Source organism: Arvicanthis niloticus, chromosome 13 (assembly GCF_011762505.2).
Source record: "Arvicanthis niloticus isolate mArvNil1 chromosome 13, mArvNil1.pat.X, whole genome shotgun sequence".
Classification (NCBI taxonomy): domain Eukaryota; kingdom Metazoa; phylum Chordata; class Mammalia; order Rodentia; family Muridae; genus Arvicanthis; species Arvicanthis niloticus.
Window position 1 is genome coordinate 9,932,855 of NC_047670.1, and position 21,673 is coordinate 9,954,527.

Consider the following 21,673-nt stretch of genomic DNA (forward strand, 5'->3'; position numbering starts at 1 on the left):
TCATTGTTCTGTAGCAAGAAAGAAATGAGTCTGAATACCGAGTAACAAATAAAACACCACTAATGCAGGCACCCCGCAGCGTGCTTTGCTCATTTATGAACACCATTAAACGGTTTTGGACATTCAGCATTGCTTTGTTTCTTGATTATGGGTTTGCTGGTTTATTAGTAATGGAAAAGCTTATTTCATACTTGAATGTTGAGATAGACTACTTGATAATAGAAACTCAGTAGAAAGGACATGTTGATTCAAGTTTTCAAACAGAGTTTTTATGCATACATAATTATGTGATGTACGTATTCCTAAGTGATGGAGCGTCATCACAGTTTGATTTTAAACATTTCTATGTTGCATATCTGTGTGTGTTGCTAGAGCAAATACTATTAAGTTCCAAGAAGTTTGCTCTCTACTGTAGCATTTATACTCTACCTGCTGCAAGCACCGACCATCAGCTGTCTGCTCTCAGGTGACTTTCCTCATTGAGAACTGTTTAAGACTCTTCCCCTTTTCGAACACAAGTCCTGATTAAGCAGTGATGTGAGTTATTTAGTGTCTTTCCCCCAATTCCAGACAGTTCCAGACATCCCCGTTATTCTCAATCACCTTCCGCATTCAAGTCTCCCTAGATCTCTCAAGTTATAGAACACTTCATCTGAAAACCTGCTTCCAATGCAGAGTGTGTAGATTATATGAAAATATTACCACGTGAAATTTTCCTAAAGTAGGGTTCAAAGTACATTGTGATCCTACTATGTTAGAATATATTTAAATACTTGAATATACTGGATCAGCTAAGCAGTGTTCTCACAGGCTCACAGAAACAGAAGCAGTCAGACAGGGCCTCCATGGATCTGCTGCACACCCTCTATGTTATTGCTGTTGGCTTGGGGGTTTTGTGCCATATCTAATAGTGAGAACCAGTGTATCTCAGCTTCTTTTATCTGCTCTTGAGACTTTTTTCCTCCTATTGGTTGCCTTGTCCAGCTTCTGTATGAGAGCTTTGTCTTGCTTTACTGTATCTAATTTGATTGTGTTTGGCTGCCATCTCTTGGAGGCCTTCTCTTTTCTGAAGACAAGAGTGCGCCTAGGGGAGAAGGGACATGGGGGGAACTAGGAAAAGTGGAAGAGTGAAACTGTGGCTGGCATGCATTATAAGAAAGAAGACTATATTTTCTTTTAACGTCTTACTGATTTTTTCTTTCACACCATTCACACCAGTCCCTCTCATCATCCCAACTGTCATATCAGCTCTGTGCCTTTACAACACCGCCATCAATAAAATACACAAACAAACTAACAGAAATAAAACATAACAAAGCACAGAAAACAAACATCTCATTGTAGAAGCCCTAGTTTGTCACAGTGTGCCCCACAGTATAGCTCTCTTTCCAAACATCTTCACTTACAAATGTCGTTTGCAATGAGTCCTTGGTGTGGTTTGAAGTCTCTGGCTACTGTGAAAACTTCAGACTGGAGCCTTACAGGGACTCCTAGTTATCTTCTTGCTGCTCCATGTCATGGAGGCCCTGCAGCATTGGATCGACAGAGTTGACCCTTTCACTCACCACAATCGTTCACAAACGTTGTAGACTTGAGGATGGGCCAAAGCCTTAGATTTGGTCTAATCTGGGTGGAAGCTCAGCTAGTCAGCCAGCTTGTCCTCCCTTATTTACATCTCCAGAACTGCTCCAGCTAGGCCACCCAATGCTGCCATAAACAAGAGGCAGGGTTAACTCTCCAGCTCTCAGGCCCTTGGGCCTGGACTGGCTCAACCACACCTATGACTCAAAGGCCAGCTACACTTTGCTGCCCTGCCTAGTCAAGGTCCACGGCACATTCTCCCAAATGCTGCAGCCTGTGAGAGGCACGGACAGCTCTCCCACTCTTATGACTCGTGGGCTACGTTTCCCAACTATTGTAATTGGCAAGGTAATTGGCTCCTTGCCACTTGCCCAGAGCCACTCCGTGACAGACTAGGCTGGTTCAGCCTTCTGACACAAATTCCCCATACAGCGCTGCCACTAACAGACCAGCTCTACGGTGTTTTCCTGGCAAGGTAGAGAGCCCAGTCTCCCAAGTGCTACGGCAGGTGAGATGTGGGGCCATCTTTCAACAGCACCAGTGCGTGGGAGCCAAGGAGGGGCAGGACCAGTTCTGTACAGCATCTGGACAGCTATGTGGTCCCTGTTGCTGCCTAGACCACCAATATCCTCATGTTTTCTAATGGTAGTATGAGCCACAGACATTTACACTGACTCCTGCATTGTATAGCCACAGGCTCAGCGATGGCCTTCAGCGGCAGCTTAGTCAGACACTTCACCATGGCCTCAGGAGGTAGGGGTAGCTACTAAAACAGGCATTCCTCTCCACCCTGGCATATTCAGTTCCATCTTGCTTCATAATTCTCAAACTGTTCCACTTCTTTCTCTCCCTGATGCACACCACACACTTGCACATTGTCATGGTTTCTACTGCATGTAGGACAAACATTTGGTAGACCTCTGGGTGACCATTCCTGTCTGTGCTGCATGGCAGCTGGTGAGTCTGTGGACATCATCCTTGTCCTGTATTGATTTTCCTAGGGGCAAGAGGGCTCTGTGTGTGTTCTGACCACCCATTCAATGCTGCGGCTGTGCAGAGGGCAGGTCTGTGAGCGATTTTTCCCACCTGCACTGCAAGCCATAGCAGTCCTCATGTCTCAAGAAGACTATTTTCAATAGTGAGTAAGAACTCTTTCTAAGAAAGTATAAAGACTGGATTTTATCTCCAAAAATCTTGCACAAAGACAAATGTTGCCATACATAGAGATAACCAGTGTTTTCGGCAAAGAGAGGAAATGAGAATCACTGGAGCTTGGTTGGAGCTCCCAAGCTACAGATGCAGTGCAATACCCAAGGAGTTAGGGCAAGTATGATAGAGAAGGGCACCAGGTATCCTCCTCTAGCCCCAACCTGCATGCACCTGCACGTATTTGTGGACACAAACAGTTAAATAAATACTAACAGAATCTTCTCTCCATGCTTATTTCATAATCTCCAACAGCATTTGTTGGTGTTGAGTGCATGTAGAAGCTGGATGTAGCGTTTCTTCTTAGAGTGGTATTGATTCATGCGGCTCAGATATTAGGTTTTGTTACAACCCATTTATTCATCTAGGAAACGGCCTGCATATCCATGACTCAAAGTGAACATTACAGATTCTTTATATTTCTCATTCTTCACTATAATACATTTAGTCCACACTGGCAACTCAGTGCGGAAGTGTCAAAAGTGCCGGTGCTAAACTATAAAGAAGGATGAATTAGAAAGTAAGTTTTTAATAATTGTCAAGCTGTGATTATGTATGGTTTATTTTTCAAAGAACCTCTAAATCTTTCCGTAAAATCAAGCAGCAACTTTGCAAGTACTCCCCAGAATAAATGGAGTTGACCATATCACAGCATTGAGGAAATTTGACAATTCTTGTGCTTTTAGACCAAACCATTGGTGTTTTATTTTGTTATTTTTAATTTAAGAAGACTCATCAGTAAAGATTAAGTTCATATATATGTATATATATATATATATATATATATATATATATATATATATATGGAAATATAACCTTAATACATAATGGGAAAACATTGCAAAATTAATCAAAATAGAAAACTTTTTTTCTATTTTCATTTGTATCACCAGTTTGAGGTTGTAGCTGTAGGATGAAGAATGTTTGTTTGGTTGGTTTTCTATTATATCTCTCTGTGATCTTAAAAATCACCCTCATAAAAGCAGGGGAGGGGGATGGGAGAGGGGTTTTGGGGGGGGACCGGGAAAGGGGATAACATTTGAAATGTAAATAAAGAAAATATCCAATAAAAAAGTGCCAATAAGTGTTAATAAATATTAGTCAGTACACCTTTAGAAAGCAAGACTGTTGCCTATGTATGTACTTCTGTTTTTTATTTGAATGTGATATACTGTTTTTTTCTGATGATGTCAACATTACTTACAAGTGAGTAATATTTAAATTAAATTTAAAACTAAAATTTAAACAAATTTTTAACAAGAAACTTTTGATAAAATATTTGTAGCATAGAAATGTGTATGAATTTAAACTCCATGTATTTTCACTCTATTTTTCAATGACGATCATCTGATCAAAACTGTTGCTTAATTGTTATAGGGATTCACAGTATTGTCTGCTAAATGTTAAAATAAATTAAGAGTATTTTAGTGATGTACTAGTATTACCCAGAAATAATACTATAAAAAATTTGCATCACAAATATATTTTGTTAAATTTAAAATCAGCTCATCAGTGTTATACTTAAAGTATCAGTTGAAAAATTTTTTGTTATAGTTTCCCTTTTTTTCACATTTTCTAGGTTTTAGTGCATGGGATATTGTATTACAGAATACAAAGCAATGGAAACATTTTTTATTATTCATTATACTACTACAAGTCTCACTGCAACTTTATTAATACTTTCTTAGCTCATTCTTCAAATGGGAAGGAAAAAATATGAGCCTGGAATTCACTGGGGATATACAGGAAATTCTGTTTATTTTGTCAAAACATTTCCTAATGATAGCATATAAAAATGCTCTGATACATCAGAACAACAGGCGGGTAAAATCTGTTTCATGAGAAAGCACGGGTGTTTTATATTTTTGGAATGATTAGACAGATTAGATATGTCTCAGAGAAACAGAAATGTAAGGTTTAGCATATAAAGATGTGAAGAATATTCCCCAATCATTCCAGACATTGGCTATTGGAGAATACAGTACTATGTAGAGAATGCATGGAGAAGAAATTGTAATCCTCCATTAAGGAAGTTGCTAAATAACTGATTATTGGGTTTTAGCGATTTGAGGGGAAGGCTATGGCAAATAGCAAGTTTTTATATCCTTTAAAAATTCCACCAATTCTCACAATATCGGGAATTCCCAGTATAACATAATTGAATAAATGTTGGTTTTGTAGTTACAGATTCCAGATTTAAAATTCAAAACTGCGGTCTCTCACCTCTGTGATGTCACAGACGGTAAGTTTGCTGAACTTTGCATGAAGTCGAGAGTCAGTGAATTAGGATTGCGTTGAATGTCATCTGATGATTCCTTAATGCATAGTAAGCATTTATTTTGACAAATATCTACTGTTCTTCATTTATGCAGCCACAGATCCCAGAGATAATCTGCAAAATGATATTCAGAAGAACAGTTGATGAGGGAGTCTGAACTGAGTGCATACTCTTAGGTTAATAGTATTGTTCTGAGGGAGACTCCATCACTTGGACTAATGGTTGACCAAGGTTTTCCTGTGCTAACTAGAAAAATGGCTGTTATGTTCCCAATTTAAGATTTTATTTTTTAAAGGGGATATGAAATAAATGTCTTCAGTCAAACGTACCATGCTTGAAAATACAGCTCTTTCGAGCATCAGTTCTCTCTCTCTCCACCTCATTGTAGTTTGCACAGGAGTCTCCACATGATGAAATCAATCCCATACATTGTTATGTTGGGAATGGGTAGCTTTCCAGCCTAAACTTAAAATCAGTCCATTAGCCAGAAAGAAAAAAAAAGGAATCTGTGTTAGATTTAGTTCTTACAAAATGACTAGTTCTTTAAATAGTATTCTAGTCTTTAGAGTGTTTTCAAAGCCCTCATTCAATTCCTTAACACAATGCTAATTTTGGTATTAAAATTACTAAAACAATTCAGTCTGATTTTTGTTTTGTCAGAGTTCTTTCATAGATCTGTTCTGATAGTATTGTTGGGAGTCTGTAAAGGGAGCAAAGTTGATTTGAAAGAGATTACTTCAAGAATTCAAGCATTTATCATTTGATGACAAATATCACACATCATATAGACAATAATTCAAACACATCTCAGGGGATCGTGAAGACAAGCCTGAACCATAGAACTTCATGCTTACAAAATATGAAGTAGCTATCCACAGTTGCAGATATAATGAGACTGGTATGTATATGTGCAGCCTTCAATTTCCAAGTCTTCTCTTTCTCTTAGTCTTCGATGATTGGCCTAAAGTACAGACTCTGGCTCAGTAAATAACAGAGCAGTGTAAAATGGGGCAATTAAGTAGTATATAGATCCATGATCAGAATAGGAAGCACATGTATCCTCTGAGGGCAAGCATGAGCTCTCTTGTCAACTGTAAATTAATCTCAATGTTCTTGCAAGTTATGTTAAGGCCATATCTATATTTGTCAAATATGGAACTAGAAAGGCTGAGATTTTGAAGAAATAGTTACAGGTAACTCTAACAAAACAATATTTTTCTTTATCCTAAAGGTATTAACAATAAAGTAGGTATGGTGCTGCTGAAATTTGAGAGCCAAGCCTCAGTTTTCTTAGAGTCTATCAGCCAATAATCCCCATCTTGTGTGTTACCAAAAAAGAAAAAAGAGAGAGAGAGAGAGAAAGAGAGAGAGAGAGAGAGAGAGAGAGAGAGAGAGAGAGAGAGAGAGAGAGAGAGAGAAAATGAAACCTTAAAAACACAAAACTTGTTCTGGGAGTTGCCAAATTCTACTCAATATGTAATTAAGGGCAAATATGAAAGCATCTTCTAAGTAAGCTTGTCTATTTTGTCTTCTGTCTATCATTTTCAATTACAGGGGTTAACAGTGCTATTGCTGATGTTAGAAAATGGGCGGCTATATAGTCTTTCAAAGAAGTCTTGTCTTCATCACATCTGTGTATCATTGACATCATACTAGGCCAGGCCTATTCACCCATAGTGCCGTAACATCTCCCATCTCTTTTCATCCCAGTGAGGAGCACATTATCTCCAAAGTACAGACTAAACCACCACTTCTTAGAATAGAAGTATTCTGCCAAGGTGGGCAGTAGGTTCTAAGTGCTTTAACTTCAGTCTGGATCTCTGTGTTCACCATATGCTACCCTGAGTACTTACTCTCTGGATTTTAAGGAACAGCAGCAATTGATTCCATGAGTTTCTCTTTAGCACTTTTATAAGCTAAACTGAATGTCATATAAAAGAAACATGACATATTTTCATCTATGGAATACAATTCTTGAAAGAGCATTTGCTATATTACTAGCAAAAGAGCATTTCATTCTTCTTCTGGCTCCTTCCTCTGTGGGGTGCCATCATCATCTCTTGAAAGCAGTCACATGCAACCAGGAGCTCTGGATCCGATGCATTCAAGATCCTCTTTTGTTTCAATCGTTCTTTTGCCTGGACCTAGAAAAGTCCATTTTCCAGTGTAACTAAATAATTACATGCTCTAGAATATCGAAGAGTAAGAAGGTTTAAATATGTGATACCATTTGACTAAACAGGGTTCTATTGCAGAAAAAAATAAGTATTTCTTTGGATAATATATCTCTACTGTGCTTTCTTATAGTATTCAGCAGTTTTAATTTCTCAAGGCCACTGATTAATTATACAAAAGAAACTACTATACCACATTTTGCCTAGGCAGAATTTATTTCTTGCATGTGTGAAAATTTAATTTAACCTGAAGCATTGAATAACATATTTGAAACATTCACCTGAGGGTAAGGACTAGTTTGAACTTGCATTCTTACTGCATGGGTAGTAAGCCTAAAGATCTCATTCTCATGCTAAGTAAAATATGGAATGTTTAAAGACTCTAAAGACATGTTTATAAAATGCAATTTCATTGAAAACTTTATGGAAGCTACAGAAGAGTTAGAAAACAGTTTTCCAGTTTCAGACACATCAAGCTATCTCAATGGCATATCCTTCTCCAACCTAAATCAGTACTGCATATTAATTTCCTAGTCAGATAGATCAAGTTAAGATTCCAATATCCATATAAAATTAAAATACAATACAAAAGTAAATTTGTTTTCATCCTTAGTCTTTATTTCCTTTTTGTTACTTGCTGTAAGTAAGTGCACGTCTTATAAAGGAGATAAACTCATAGAACAGCTTTGGCTTTTCAACTTAATGTCAAATTTTCAACAACCCTGTCTAAATATTTAGGAAAAAAATACTTAAGACAAAAAATATCTAAGTGTATAACATGAAACAAAAAGTGTTTTCTAAAATAGCTTTAGAAAACAATCCCAACCTTGTGAAAGAATAAGTGGGATGCAGCTACAACTGTGTATAAGACAAAGCTTTAAATATTTTAAAATATTTAAAATACCTTGAAACACCTAAACACCTTTAAAAACATTTCTACTATATTTTCCTGATATATAGATGAATATATGTATATATTCACATACACCTATACCTACACATACACACATATATGCATGCTGTATGGTGCTGTCTTAATTAGGGTTTTCTTGCGGTGAAGAGACACCGTGACCAAGACAACTCATATAAATGAAAGCATTTAATTTGGGCTGGCTTAAAGTTTCAGAGGTTTGTTCCATTATCTGAAAATTTAATACATGAGTACTTTTATGTATATTCCACCCCTCCCTCTCCCACAACTTACATCCCCACACCCACCAAATTCATGATTTATTCTTTATTAGTGTGTGTGTGTGTGTGTGTGTGTGTGTGTGTGTGTGTGTGTATCAATCTTATGGAAGGTTTATAATCTGATACGGTATTCTGATTCCTCCACCAGTGCTGAGTTGACCCCACCACACACTCACCTCATAGATTCAAGGCAAATGAACCATATCTCTGCTACTATCTGTACTTTTAAATTTGTCACTTTCTCCAAGAATTTCTCAAGAAATCCTATCTTTCATTTAAAAAATTCACATCCCCAGAGAAACCTCACACAATTTTTACGAAGATGAGATGGACTCAACCCACTTCTTTACTAGAAAGACCTCCCTCCTCAATGTTCCAGGTTCTACTTGAAATCATTGGCAAAAGTGAATGCCAACTATGCCACCCATCTCCAAATCTTCTTTGTTTCAGTCTGTCAGTTTACTAGGACCAGGTACCCACACGGTTCCTGTGTCACCTCATAACTGTAACCATGGTCCCCATTTCCCCTCTCTAGAACCCCCTGTCCCATCCCCCTCTTCCTTTTTGCTTTTATACAAATTTAATTACATGCAAGTATTAAGGTCAGTTTTAGGTTGAGGGTCTAGCAATACAATAGATGCAAATAGTCAAAGAACAAGCAAGACAATAGACACAAATAACCAAAGAACAAGTAAGGCAATAAACAAAATTCCACGAATACTCCTGCGATCATTGTTTCTAAGGGTTTATCAGGATTTCCAAAGTGTCTGAGCCAACTTCCCTGTCCTAGCTCAAGAGCAAATACATTTTTAGCAATTCGCTCCTCACCAACAGCAGGCATACCAGAGTGTACAGAGGAAAGTTTCAACCATAAACAATAAATCACTGGCAGCTAAATAATGCTAAGTGGGAAAAAAAATAGACTTCTCCAAGGAAGAACATTCTGATTGAGTATCTAATACCAAATGATCAGCTCGGAAAACCTGCATGCATGTAACATTATACAGACTGCCAAGAATGATGCTATTCAGAAGAAAATGGAAGGGCAAAATTATGTAGATATGCTATATCTTCCAAGTAAAAAAAAGAAATCTAAAAATAAATACGAACAAAACCAGAGATAAACCTTGTTAGTGCAAATGTTCAAATTTTTCTCAAAAGCATCATGGTGGCTTCATTCTGTGTAGATCAGAAAGCACCTATTAATTCATCTCTAAAGATTTAACAGTTTTAGAAGGTCTGTCAATAAACCGTGGTTGTCTGGTGTGTGTGTTTGCCAAATGAGTTTTGGAAGTATCTAAAGCAAAGAAGATTCTCCTGTATTTATGGCTCAAGATATTTTCATTTGTGCCAAGTTCTGACTCTTTCACTAGTAGTGGTTGGTCTGATATAAACAGTTTTTTCTCCGATTTTCTTTAATATAAACCTGTTAGAATTTCTCAATGTGGTTAAAGTTTATCTTACAGTGCTTTTTCTGTTTTTTTCACCATGTACATAGACATGATGATCTGTTTATTGGTATAATACACAGTACTTGAACTAATGTCTGACACTACTGTACTATTTATAAGACATTCTCTATCTTCTTTGTCAACAACTAAGTTTTACTTTCATTGTAGATTTGTAGCTTTAAAATGATGTTGTTGATTCTCTGAACAAGTATATAAGTTTTAATGCCTAATACATAGGAGGTGAATGGTAAAAATAAAGCTCATTGATAGAGTGTCTAACATTCACAAGACCCTAAGTTTCACATTCAGGTTTACAAATCAAAATTAAGAATTGCCATTGAATACCAGAAAGTTATTTTCTCTACAGGCTTGAACATTTGTATAGAAAAATGACAGTGTGTAAGTAGATAAACATAGAGATGGGTGACCACAGAGCAGGACTAGCCAAATTGGTGATGTTTGGGTTCAAGTGGAAGGCTGAGAGTGAAGGAAAAAATACCCCAAGTGAATCTCTGATATGCACATGCAAACATATTCACATATACACAACATATATTCACATACACATTCACATATATGCACAGCACACAAGCAAATCTAAAATTAAAATTAGTCACAATATTACTTATTCTACTGCAATAATTGCACATCTAATAAACCTTTATTTTATATTCAAAAATAAAATAATAAATTGTATCAGTGGTATTTATTTTATTGACATAAAATAAATACTAAATGAAAGATGACATGCCAACATTAAATGTTCACTAAGCAACCAAATAATCTTTATGAAATGCTATTTTCTATCTTTAGAAAAAGAGTCTATTGCATTAGTTGCATTTCATTGCTATACACCATGACCAAAAGTGACTTGTGGAAGAAAGTTATTTTAGCATATTACATTGAGAAAAGTGAGTTCATGGCAGTGGGCAAGCATGGCGACAGCAGCAGGCAGGGCAGCAAGACTATAAAGTCAAAAGTCACATCTGCACACACACACAATGCAGAGCGGCAGCAAACCAAATGTTGGCTGAGGCTTTCAATTCTCAATGATTTTCTGAGTGACTTCCTCCCTTAAGCTTGTACCTCCAAAGGTCCTACAGCTTTCTCCAGCAGGCAATGAACCTGGGACCAAGTGTGCAATATGTACACCTCTAGGGACAGCCTTCTCCAGCAGGCAGTGAACCTGGGACCAAGTGTGTTCAATATGTAAGCCTCTAGGGACTTTTCTTTTTTAGTCAGTCATATCTCTCTCTCTTTTTGTTTTTTTTTTAAGAAATTTCATCTGGATTCAGGCTTAAATCTCATCAAATTTCACCTATAAAATTTGATGTTTGTGACTTAAGTTTCAGCAAAAGTTTTAGTAATCTATTTTACATATGCTATACATATATACAATAATCAATGAAAAAGGTTATGAATTTGAAAACGAGTAATGAGAAGTTTATTGGGAGAAAAGAGATGGGGAGATGATGTAATTGCATGTAACCTCAAAAACAAACAAACAAACAAAAAATTTTAACAAACAGAAAAATACATCTTCAAAATGATGAAAGGCAGGGGTGAAGCAATGGATCAGTTTTACAAACACAAAGAAACATTTGGGATCCCCAATATACATTTAACAAAATAACTAAGGGCTCTAATCGTAGCCTTTGAGGATGTGGGTGTGAGACAGCCAGATTCTTGAAGTTCATTGTCCAGTCAGACTGGAATGAGTTTGGTTTATATATATGTTTATGTATGCGTATATGTATATATACACACACAGAGATGATATCTCTGTGACATAAATGTTTAAAGGGAATGAGGAAAACTACCTTCAGAATGCATGAACAAACACAGGTTCGCAATTTTTCCTATGCACATGTGCAAAATGCACATAAGTACACATACACACACATTCAGAGAGAGAGAGAGACAGAGACAGAGACAGAGACAGAGACAAAGAACAAAACTGTAAAAGTTAGAGTTAACATAGAATAATCAATATCAAAGGAGGTTCTTCTGAGCATATGGACTGAGTTTACATGTCAGTGTTCATACATAGGTCCTTGATTAGTGTTTGTGTCATAGTAAGGCCTAAGTATATAGTGAAGAGTCATTCTGTGAATGCTCTAATTTGTCTGCCTCTGCTCAGATAGGCCCACACCATAATGACTCTAGAGTAAGGGTTGGTTAGAGAGATTATGTTCATTTTTATGGCATCCCTCTACTTCTTCTTCCTACTGACCTGCTATAGTCATTTCTTCTAGACTGCTATGTCAAACTTAGATACATCAAAATGCCTATCTTTCCTCTTCATAGATGTCTGGGTATTTATATAATTCTCCATCTCTAACATATCTGCTTTCTTGTACTTTTCTCGTCTATTGTATCCATAATGTCTCTTATGCACCACATAAGGTGGCCATCCTCTTCTTATCACATACATGATGGCAAAAGTAATGTATGGCCTATGTCCAGTGTAGAATGAATAAATCACAGTTGTATATTGATCACATCAAATACTCTTCTGTAACAGGAATATTTAAAATTTATTTTTAGTAGTTTACAAGTATATAGCAAGAATTAACTATAGTCACCATGCTGTACCCAGATATAAAATAAAGCTTTTGAGATGGCATTTTAACTGGTCAGAACAAAAAAGACAAACTACAAAAATACTTTTAGTCATGGTTGAGAATTAACCATGAGAAGTGCTTAAGGAAGAGCCGAGAGGAAGAATACTGCTTTCTAGCACTGCTGCAGTAATATGCACTGCCCTGATAACCACTGATTATCCCATGTTAGCTTCAAACCTGTTATGAGCTCCTATTCTAGCACAGAAGCCTGCCCCCAGTCCAATTTCATGTCACCATTGTGCACAGTCTGGCTTTCTCCACAAAAATGAATTCTCACTTTCCCTTTTGAAAGTTCACTTTCTTCTCATTCTCATGTTGTGCTTTACTCTATGTATACTTGTGAAATAACCAACCAAGTATTTACTCATCCCAGAGAAGAATTTCCCATCATTGCCTGTTTAGTATTGCTTTGGAACAAGCATTAACTTATTGCCACAAACTAGTATAATTTCCCTACATAATCTAATTCATGTCATAAACAGGTCTTAGGAACATCTATCTCCTTGTATTTCTATGTATAGGCTAGCAAAATTCTCATTAAAAGGACCATATCTTAGTTAATTTTAGTGTCCTCAGAACCTAAAGAAACATCTTTAAAATATAGCCTTAATAATCATCTGTAGGCTAATATATAACTTGATGTATCAATTTTCTCCAAAACTGATCAGATCTGATTGTTTTAATTAAGAAAGAAATTCAAATACTTACTTTTAAATTCTTATGGTTGCAAAATTCTTAGTTACAGAATTATGGACAACATCATCCTGAATAAATTGTAAAAGTTACGGGCAAAATGATTTGCAACTTTTTATTCTGCTAAGCACATTAAGTGATAGATTCTTACTGTCACAGGTGAGCACTGAGGAAGTAAAGAACACAGTTCTAATCCTACAGCATCAGGAGATGCCATTCATAAAGACATACAGAAATTTGTAATTTATAATACTCTCCCATGGGCCTTTTATAAACCTATGATAAAACCTACAAATATCCAATGATATCAACTAGATCCATGTACTGAAATTTTGGATTTTCATAATATCATGAAAAGATCACATTCATATTTTTTTATCCCCAAATGCTGACTCTGTACCCGAGAGATCACTACAGAGCAGGGTCCCTTAAAATGCTTTATATGATAGAACAATAGGAGAAAAATAAAATGATCAAGTTTGATGTCACAATAAGCATGTGTTTCCATTCATAAAGTATGTCTTGAACCAACACAAGCAATTCTTTGTCATCTGGCTCTGCCTCATTTTGAAATTATTCCATGCTGTTAATGAGAAGTGACTACAATTTGATTAATCTCAAACATGTGTCACACATAAACAATGCAAGGACTGCATCCAATTATATTCTTCTTAGAGTGTGCATGATGTTCATAAGAAGAACCACATAAGATTTAAAAAGATGTGAAATCTCATCTCATTAAAGTGAGAATATCCTTGATAAAACATATTCTAGTTCAGTTGAAGTGTTAAATTCACAGAAGAGCCTAATATACTCAGCTCCTAAGACTGAAATGCTTAAATTAAGTGAATCTCATTGCTGGAATCTCTTTCTTCACCCTGAGAATTCACTTGATGCTGGTCCCTGTTTTGTTTAACTATGTTGCCCCAAAGCTACTCAATTCCAGAAAATTTACAGTAGACAAATATACGTTGACTTAGCACAGAAGGAAAGTTTTAACTAACAAGGGGAAATGTCTCTTGCTTAATTTGAATTATCATCTATATTATTTTTGGGTATGTACTAAAACATTCATTTTTCAAAGTGCTAATTAAATTTTCACAAATGCAGTAAGCCTCTAACCACATTATAAGGAGAAATATTATATGATAAAGTAGTCATGATTTAGGAAACAATGATCCTATTTAGGTATTTCTGTCCAACTTTCTAACAACATAAAAAATGTTTTTCTTTCTTATTATGGGGCCTGCAGTAATAAGTGAAATATAATCCTAATTAATTTTTCCCCCAGCTGTATATAAATCAATAGCTGTAGCATCCCAAAGGAAATGCACACTGCATGGTCCTGCAAGTTCCTAATGAATGCAAATAGAATGACCTTTTTCTGACAACTATGAATACTGTTTCACAATTTTACCATTAAAATTGCTGGTATCAGCAATTTATTCAGTAAACAGGAAGAAAACAATAGTTGTAAATAACTATTCATTACAGTAAAAGAGAATGAAGAATCTCAGCTAAAGTTTCATAACTTTTAAGCCTGAGGTTTTTATCATTTAATTTTGATATGGAAATTCAATCACAAATGTAACCAATCTCTTTTCTGCTTCAGTCTTCTCTATTCTAGAAGAAAATGAACAAACGTAATTCTGTTTGGTCATTTAATCAAAGACCTGATTTAGAAGTGTTAGCATGAATAAAATAGATTAACAAGAAGTCTTAAGAAGTTCTAATCATAACATCAAACTTACCAGAGAGCTGTGACTATATCCCATCTGAAACATGTAGGATGGAAGACTCTATTGTAAAGTCACAATGCCATCTGTACAATGAACAAGTAGTCAAATCGGAGCATGGAAACAGACTACTTAATGTCGAGGCTTGTGGGAACCTGGGGAAAGATACAAATTAAATCATATTTCTGTCTATTTTGACTATGAAATCACTTAATTCTAAAGTAGAATAAAACTACAAGCAAGTTCTTTCTCCCAATACTTCACTGAACCCATGGCAATTTTTCATTAAGTACAAGTAGATAAAATTATAAGACAGTTTAAAATGTAAAACCTAATTGTTCTGGTCATAGATCTATATACTGAAAATTCTCCTGGGACTTCACAATATCCAAAAGGTAGTAAGCCCCTGGATTGCAATCACTGCTGGTAAAGCAGAACTCTCCACATGCTAGCAAGATTCAAAGGTCTCTGGAAGTTTTCCATCCCACAAAATTCCTAAGAACAATACTTTTGCCTTCTATTTTACATCTCTGAATTAGACTGTAGTCTATCATCCCATAGTTATTTGTTATCTCAAAGGTTTATTAATTATTTTCAATGAAATCCTTTTCATAAGGAAGTGGGATGTTGCTTTAAAAGTGATTGCAAAATCATGTTACTTTAAAGTGAAGTTTCTATACTTTAAATGCTAGAATTGTTTTAAACATATCCAAATGACTTCTAGAAACAATTCCAAAAGTATTTCTTAGGCTTCTTTGGCAGTATCATGCATAGAAGGCAATTTTTAGCTGCATTAAGCATTCTCAATGTGACAACATCTGCAGTGCATGTACTCTCACACCTGTGATGCCTTCGTGTTCAAAATGAATCCCTGCAACATCTCACTCAATATTGATCTGCAAAGCATTTCTCCCAATCCTTTTCCCAGTGTGGTCACTGAACGGTATCAGAGTTCAATACGATGATCAGCTGCTCATCCGCTTTTTACTAAAGCAATTTGTATTATGGATTTATTTTAGCAGTCTACAGTGGCAGCTGCTGTTTTTACTATTTAAATGCTTTGATTACCTGGCCCCACTTACTTTATCTTTCTAAGTGCTGTGCATGGGCTTCAACATTGATCAATAAGTGGGGATTCCTCTACAGGATTACAGTGAAATCAACCTCAATTCAGGGTTCTTTTGTCCTATGTTTATTACCTGATCAGCCTTAATTGTGTGTGTCTTTTTTTATTTTTGTAAGTTTAAAACTTGATTAGGTAAGCAAGAGTCTTTCATTTGGAGAAACATCCCATTAATTAAACGGGCTAAAATCTTTATATATTATTTTCTTCATTATATGCACTTAATTTCTAGATATTTTTCCTTGTAAAATATCTAGCCCATTATATAAACATAAGATAGTAATTTATATATAAGTAACTGAAAGGCTTCAATGTGCTATAGTATTGATAAATACTGGAAATCAAAGGACTGCTTTCACATACAGAATATGAGTTTCATTGGACATGCTAAATAAAGATTTCATATTTATCTTTTTAATATGCATGACATATCTAGGACTGTTTTTGACAACCAATTGTCTTTGCTCACTGACTGTAAGTTGATCGCTCTGAGGTAACCATCAAGCACAGGCTGCGTTATACATTAACCAAACAAAAGCCTGCAAAAGTTTGGTGAACTAAGGGAAAGCCTTTTAAAATGTTAAACTGTGACCCTTCAGGATTATTTAATTTCTACTGAATAAATTGATGATTCAAAGAAAAATACTAAAGTGAATTCTCAATAGATGTTTCTTAGAATATCAGTAGGAAACCAGTGACAAGCCAGGGGATCATAAAGTATATTTGTAAATGAGAAAACATTCTCTCTCAAGCAAAAGGGACCTGTCATTCAATTCTGAATTTGAACTGGTTAAGAAATAAATCATGAGCTTTACACAACTGGAATACTTTCTAAATCAACTCTATAAATATTTAGTACCAAAATGTATAGTAATTATCAGTCCCGTTAAGACAAAACTATCTCCCCAAATTAGCTGAAACATAAATTTAAGAGGATATTTATTGTGTGCTATGCTTTTCAACTTGTTATTGCCTTTTACTGTAACTTCATCATGTTTGAACTCTATTTGTTAATCCACTGACATGAAATATTTAAAAATTACCTTTGTATAACTTCATGTTAGTGTTAAGAGTTTCACATTTAAAAATGCAGGTGAGCAAAATGAATATTGAGTAGTAATTTAAAGATATTTTTCCAAACAATTCTGCTTTCAAGTATTTACCCCCAATCTTAAAATATTTTCCAAATATAAGAATTTGATACAAAGTTTTGCTTATTAATTTTTTTCCAATGAAAACACATGCAAATAATAAGAATAAACAAAGTTAACAAACTAAAGTCCAAATATTTGTACTAAGTTCATCTGTGAAAATGTAACATTTTCTGAATAAATAAAAAGCAAATAGTCACATAGTTGCAGAACGTTTACAACCATATCTTTATCATTGGAAACACTGGTCAAACTGAAGATTCAAAAGCACTCCTTTTAGACTATGCTATAGACTATTATCACAACAATTTCTCTTCTGCTTCTTGTAATAAATAAGATGTCATGTGCACATGACTACAAACAAAGTTAGCAGCAAACAATTCATTCTGATGGGTACATGCACAAATTTAAGGTGGGAAAATCAGAATTCTTAAATATGAGAAATGTGAGCAAAATATGAGGAAGTTTAATTACCAACCATCTGATATCATGATTCTTTTTTTAAAAGCTTCCTTCTAGACTTTGTGGGAGAGAAGTACTTGGGAGAAATCATTTTCAGAAAGTTATGCATTTCTGCAGAGCAGGGCCTTGGCAGTACACACCCATACTTTTTCCCTCACGTGGTTAAATGTAAAGGGAGAAGAATCCAAGTTTCATGATACAATAACACAAAGCTGGGAAGTGAAAATTATGTTGCAGTGGAGTCTTGGAAATATGACTGTAAAAGTTAATCAATAAAATGTCTATTTCTGTCTATTCACTGGAGGCCCCAGCTGCATAGCTTCACTCAATCGATACTACAAATTATTACGATTTCCAGGTTCCCACTGGACATTCAGAACAAATCTTTCAAGTGTAACAGGCTTATACCAAGTGCATGGCGTGTGTTCTCTATATTTACTTCAAAAGGAGAAGAAGGAAAGGAATCTTTCCTGGATGGTTCTTATGAATTCAACATTAGTCTCTCTGAATTCAACTTTAGGGCAACAAAACTATGGCTCATATTTTAAAAGTTTTTCTTTAGATTACCAAAGTTTTGTGTGCATCCTTTCCCAGTTTATTTTACATTAGGAATGCATGAATTAACCTGGTAATGCATTTTAGTAGTATGGCAGCTTAGTAACTTCTGAATGACTAGGTCAGATTGTGAAGATAATAGTTGTCAAAAACCCTTTAAGAAATAAAATGGCTGTTAGAAAGATAAATATGAAATTTTGTCACTTTGCTTTCCTTAAAATCCAAATTCTTGTTATTGTATCAAATGACTTGTTTGAAATACATAAACTTATGTTTCAAGTTCCATTTCTTTGTTTATAGACAATAATAAATCCATCATTTCAGAAATGATTCTATTATTTGAAGAAAACTCATTGTGAGTACTGCCTTCAAGTGAGATTTTCTGAACTCTGCTCCATTTTCCATACCAAAAATGATTCAAATGTTTAGCTTCTTTTTTTCATCTTGATTTTACCTGAGTTACGTGGATCCAGTTATTCTTCTGAGAGAAACGCTGCATTAAATTAATTCGTTAAGATGCTTGAATATCTAAGCAACTGGACTTATCCTTCTTGTGACAGGTGGAGACCACAATGACTGGTGTAACCCAAACTGAAGCACCAGTTAGCTCATTCATCCCCAGTCACCTGTAGATTGAGTTGGTAAAAGCAAACATAGAAACCTAATGCTTTGTTGTCTAGCCCAAAGAGCTACTTTTAGTATTAAAATTTGGATCATGTTTTCTTACACACAGACACAATCTTTGAGCACAGAAGTATACTCAGTGCTATGAAGTAGAGCCAGATATGATGAAGCACACTTTTAATCTCAGCACTGGAGAAACTGAGGCAGAAGAAACACAAGTTCAAGGCCACCCTGGGCTATAATACAACATTTCTCTCTAAAGAAAGTAAGTAGAATAAGAAAAAAATAATTTTAAAAAGGTAAGCTTCATTCTTTTATGAAAAACCACAAATGAGAATAACAGTTTTCAGTATCATATTTGAAATGTTTCTCATAACACAGGATGTGCAGAATTTAACTCTGAAAATATTTAGTTCTTCATCAATGTTATTTTAAAATGAGTTTGTATTCTAGCTACTTTCATTTCTTATCTAATAATTCTACACAACACCAGAGTTTTATATTAAGAAAGAATATTTTAGTTAATTTCACATGTTAGCTGACTCGTGGAATGAAACAGAAAACTGTAGGCTAAACAAACAGAACCTTATCCTGAGCAGTTACTGTATTTTAACCAGATAAAGCATTTTCTGTTTTTTTTTTTTTTTTATGGACTCTAAGGCAGTGAGTAGATCTTTACATTTGAGCTTTTTTATCTGCTGTTGAACTATTTATTTGTTTTTAATGTGATCTCTAATTATTTGAAACAATAACCATCATTTTCCAAATAATAAGCTCATATAAACATTCTGTCAACCTCTCATATTTTCTGTTTCTAAATGTATCTGTATTATATAATTTCCTTAATGTAAAGTGTCTTCTTAAAAGATAGTATTTGTTACAATAATATATTACTTCACCCAATATACTTCTAGTCCTTGACACCAGTATCTTCTCTTTAACATTTTTTTAAATATAGGTTTTTTTGTGTGTGTAGATGCTGCAATCTGAAACATTAATAAAAATTGGATTTATCAGACCATTTAATTTTACTTAGAAGTATGCAAAATGTTGGTCTAAATTGGAAAATTGTTTCTTCTTATTTTATTTTTAAAAATACTAAGCCTTTGACTTGAAAAACGAAAGTAAATTCATTATGTTAAAATTCCATTTTAGCAATACTTATCAGATTTACAAATAAGCTAAAATGCTATATAAGGCTATGCAGGACATTATGTGAGTTATGATTTGGCTTCCAAGGATCAGTTAATATCAAACGCACATTCCAGTGTGGCCTCAGGACTGTGTTCAAAGATGAATGAAAAAAATTAGTTTAAATATATGTTTTATCTTACTCTGACTACTCAATAAAATCAAACCTCAGTTAGTAAAGTATGATATTTGATAAAGACAGAGAAGGAGAGACTGGTAGAGAAGGAGGGAGGAAGCAAGATAAGAGGGAGAATGTATGTGGGTTTTGACATATTTATTATTATTCCTAAATAACAGATCTAGAGTAATCAAGAAAAGGACAGAGGAGACACACAAAAGGAAGAATTCTCTCATAAGATTCTGTAACATTTATATGAAAAAAAATTTATGATAAAATCAGAACATGCCCTATTTATTAGACATAGTTATTAAATAAATATTTAAATGATCAAAACAAAAATTAATGTTTCACTAAGAAGCGATTTTCATGACTGCTTTAAAGCTTGTACAGATGTTCTGTTACTTTTCTGCATTGTCCTTTCCATGCGTCAATGGAGTGTGTCCACATTCTCTTCTAAAGGCCCCCCCCAATTTAAACAGAATGCAATTGACTTTTGCTTAGAGCAGTGACTTTAACAAAAAAAGAAAGGCAACCAGAGCCATATGTAACCTTTTGACTCCAGAACTGTAAGATGAGAAGGCCCCTGGCAGGTGGGTGCAGAGACGCGCCCCCCTCCCCATTGCTCACACCTTTACAGTATCTGCTAGCATTAATGAGAACCTTGACTGTCACCCTACTGCTCAGAAACTGGAATGTAGAGGGTTCCGATTTTCATCACGTGTCATGGTAGTTAAGAAATAAGGCAAATTTCATGTTTTTTTCTTCTCTGTAACAAACACTGAATTGTAAAAAGCCAGCAAATACACTCAAAGCCTTTTGCAAAACACAAAGAGTTAAGTATTTAAACAGTGAAAGTTAAAGGCTTGACTTCAATTCAATATGTACGGTCAAACTTTGTGAAATACTGAAAAACAACTCACTTGCAGTCATTTGATTCTTCTTCAGAAGCCATAATCCCCTCTGTCACTGTCTTCAGCTCGGCCTGGGGTTTTCTACTGTTCTGTTCTTGGCGAACTGTTGCTGTTCGCTCAGCCGCTCTTGAGCAGTTTTCAAGCTGGATTCCATTAGAAGAAGTTTTTCATCTTGACTGGCAAGTTCTTGGGCTGAAAGATAAAATAAGAACACTGTTAAACACACACACACACACGCACACACACACACACACACAACACACAACACACACACAGCTAATGTGTTTTGTTTTACTTTTTTAATATTTGTATTTAATGCAGTATAACTTTGAGGAATTTCTAAACAGATTCTTTTTATCAAAATACAAGTTCTTACTCAGTTTTCAGACCCTGTTACATAAAGAGGAAGAAAACAAAGGTATGTATTGAGGACTAAAGACAGATGTCTAAATCTCAGATTTATAAGGTATTTGCTTTATAAAGTTACATGAATTAATCCGACAAAAATTTCGCTGAGAGTGATACTTTTATTTCTATGTATTATAGGGAAATATTATTTATATGTAGAAATATTTTTCTTTCATTAGCACAGATTGAAGTG

General features: G+C 35.1%; 1 long non-coding RNA gene across 5 annotated transcripts in view; it reads right to left on the reverse strand.

Moving 5' to 3' along the window:
- LOC143434042 (uncharacterized) overlaps nt 1-21,308 on the reverse strand; it is a 44,587-nt gene extending 23,279 nt beyond the window's left edge. For 2 of the 5 annotated variants that reach the window (XR_013103207.1, XR_013103208.1), the window contains exons 1-3: nt 21,082-21,308; nt 14,950-15,089; nt 5,011-7,209 (exon numbers count right to left, since the gene is read on the reverse strand). This is a non-coding gene — a long non-coding RNA (uncharacterized LOC143434042). Of the gene's footprint in view, nt 1-4,528; nt 7,210-14,949; nt 15,090-21,081 lie in introns of those variants that run through there. The other 3 variants (XR_013103210.1, XR_013103209.1, XR_013103206.1) reach the window with 3 other exon arrangements.
- Between the last annotated feature and the right edge of the window lie 365 nt (nt 21,309-21,673).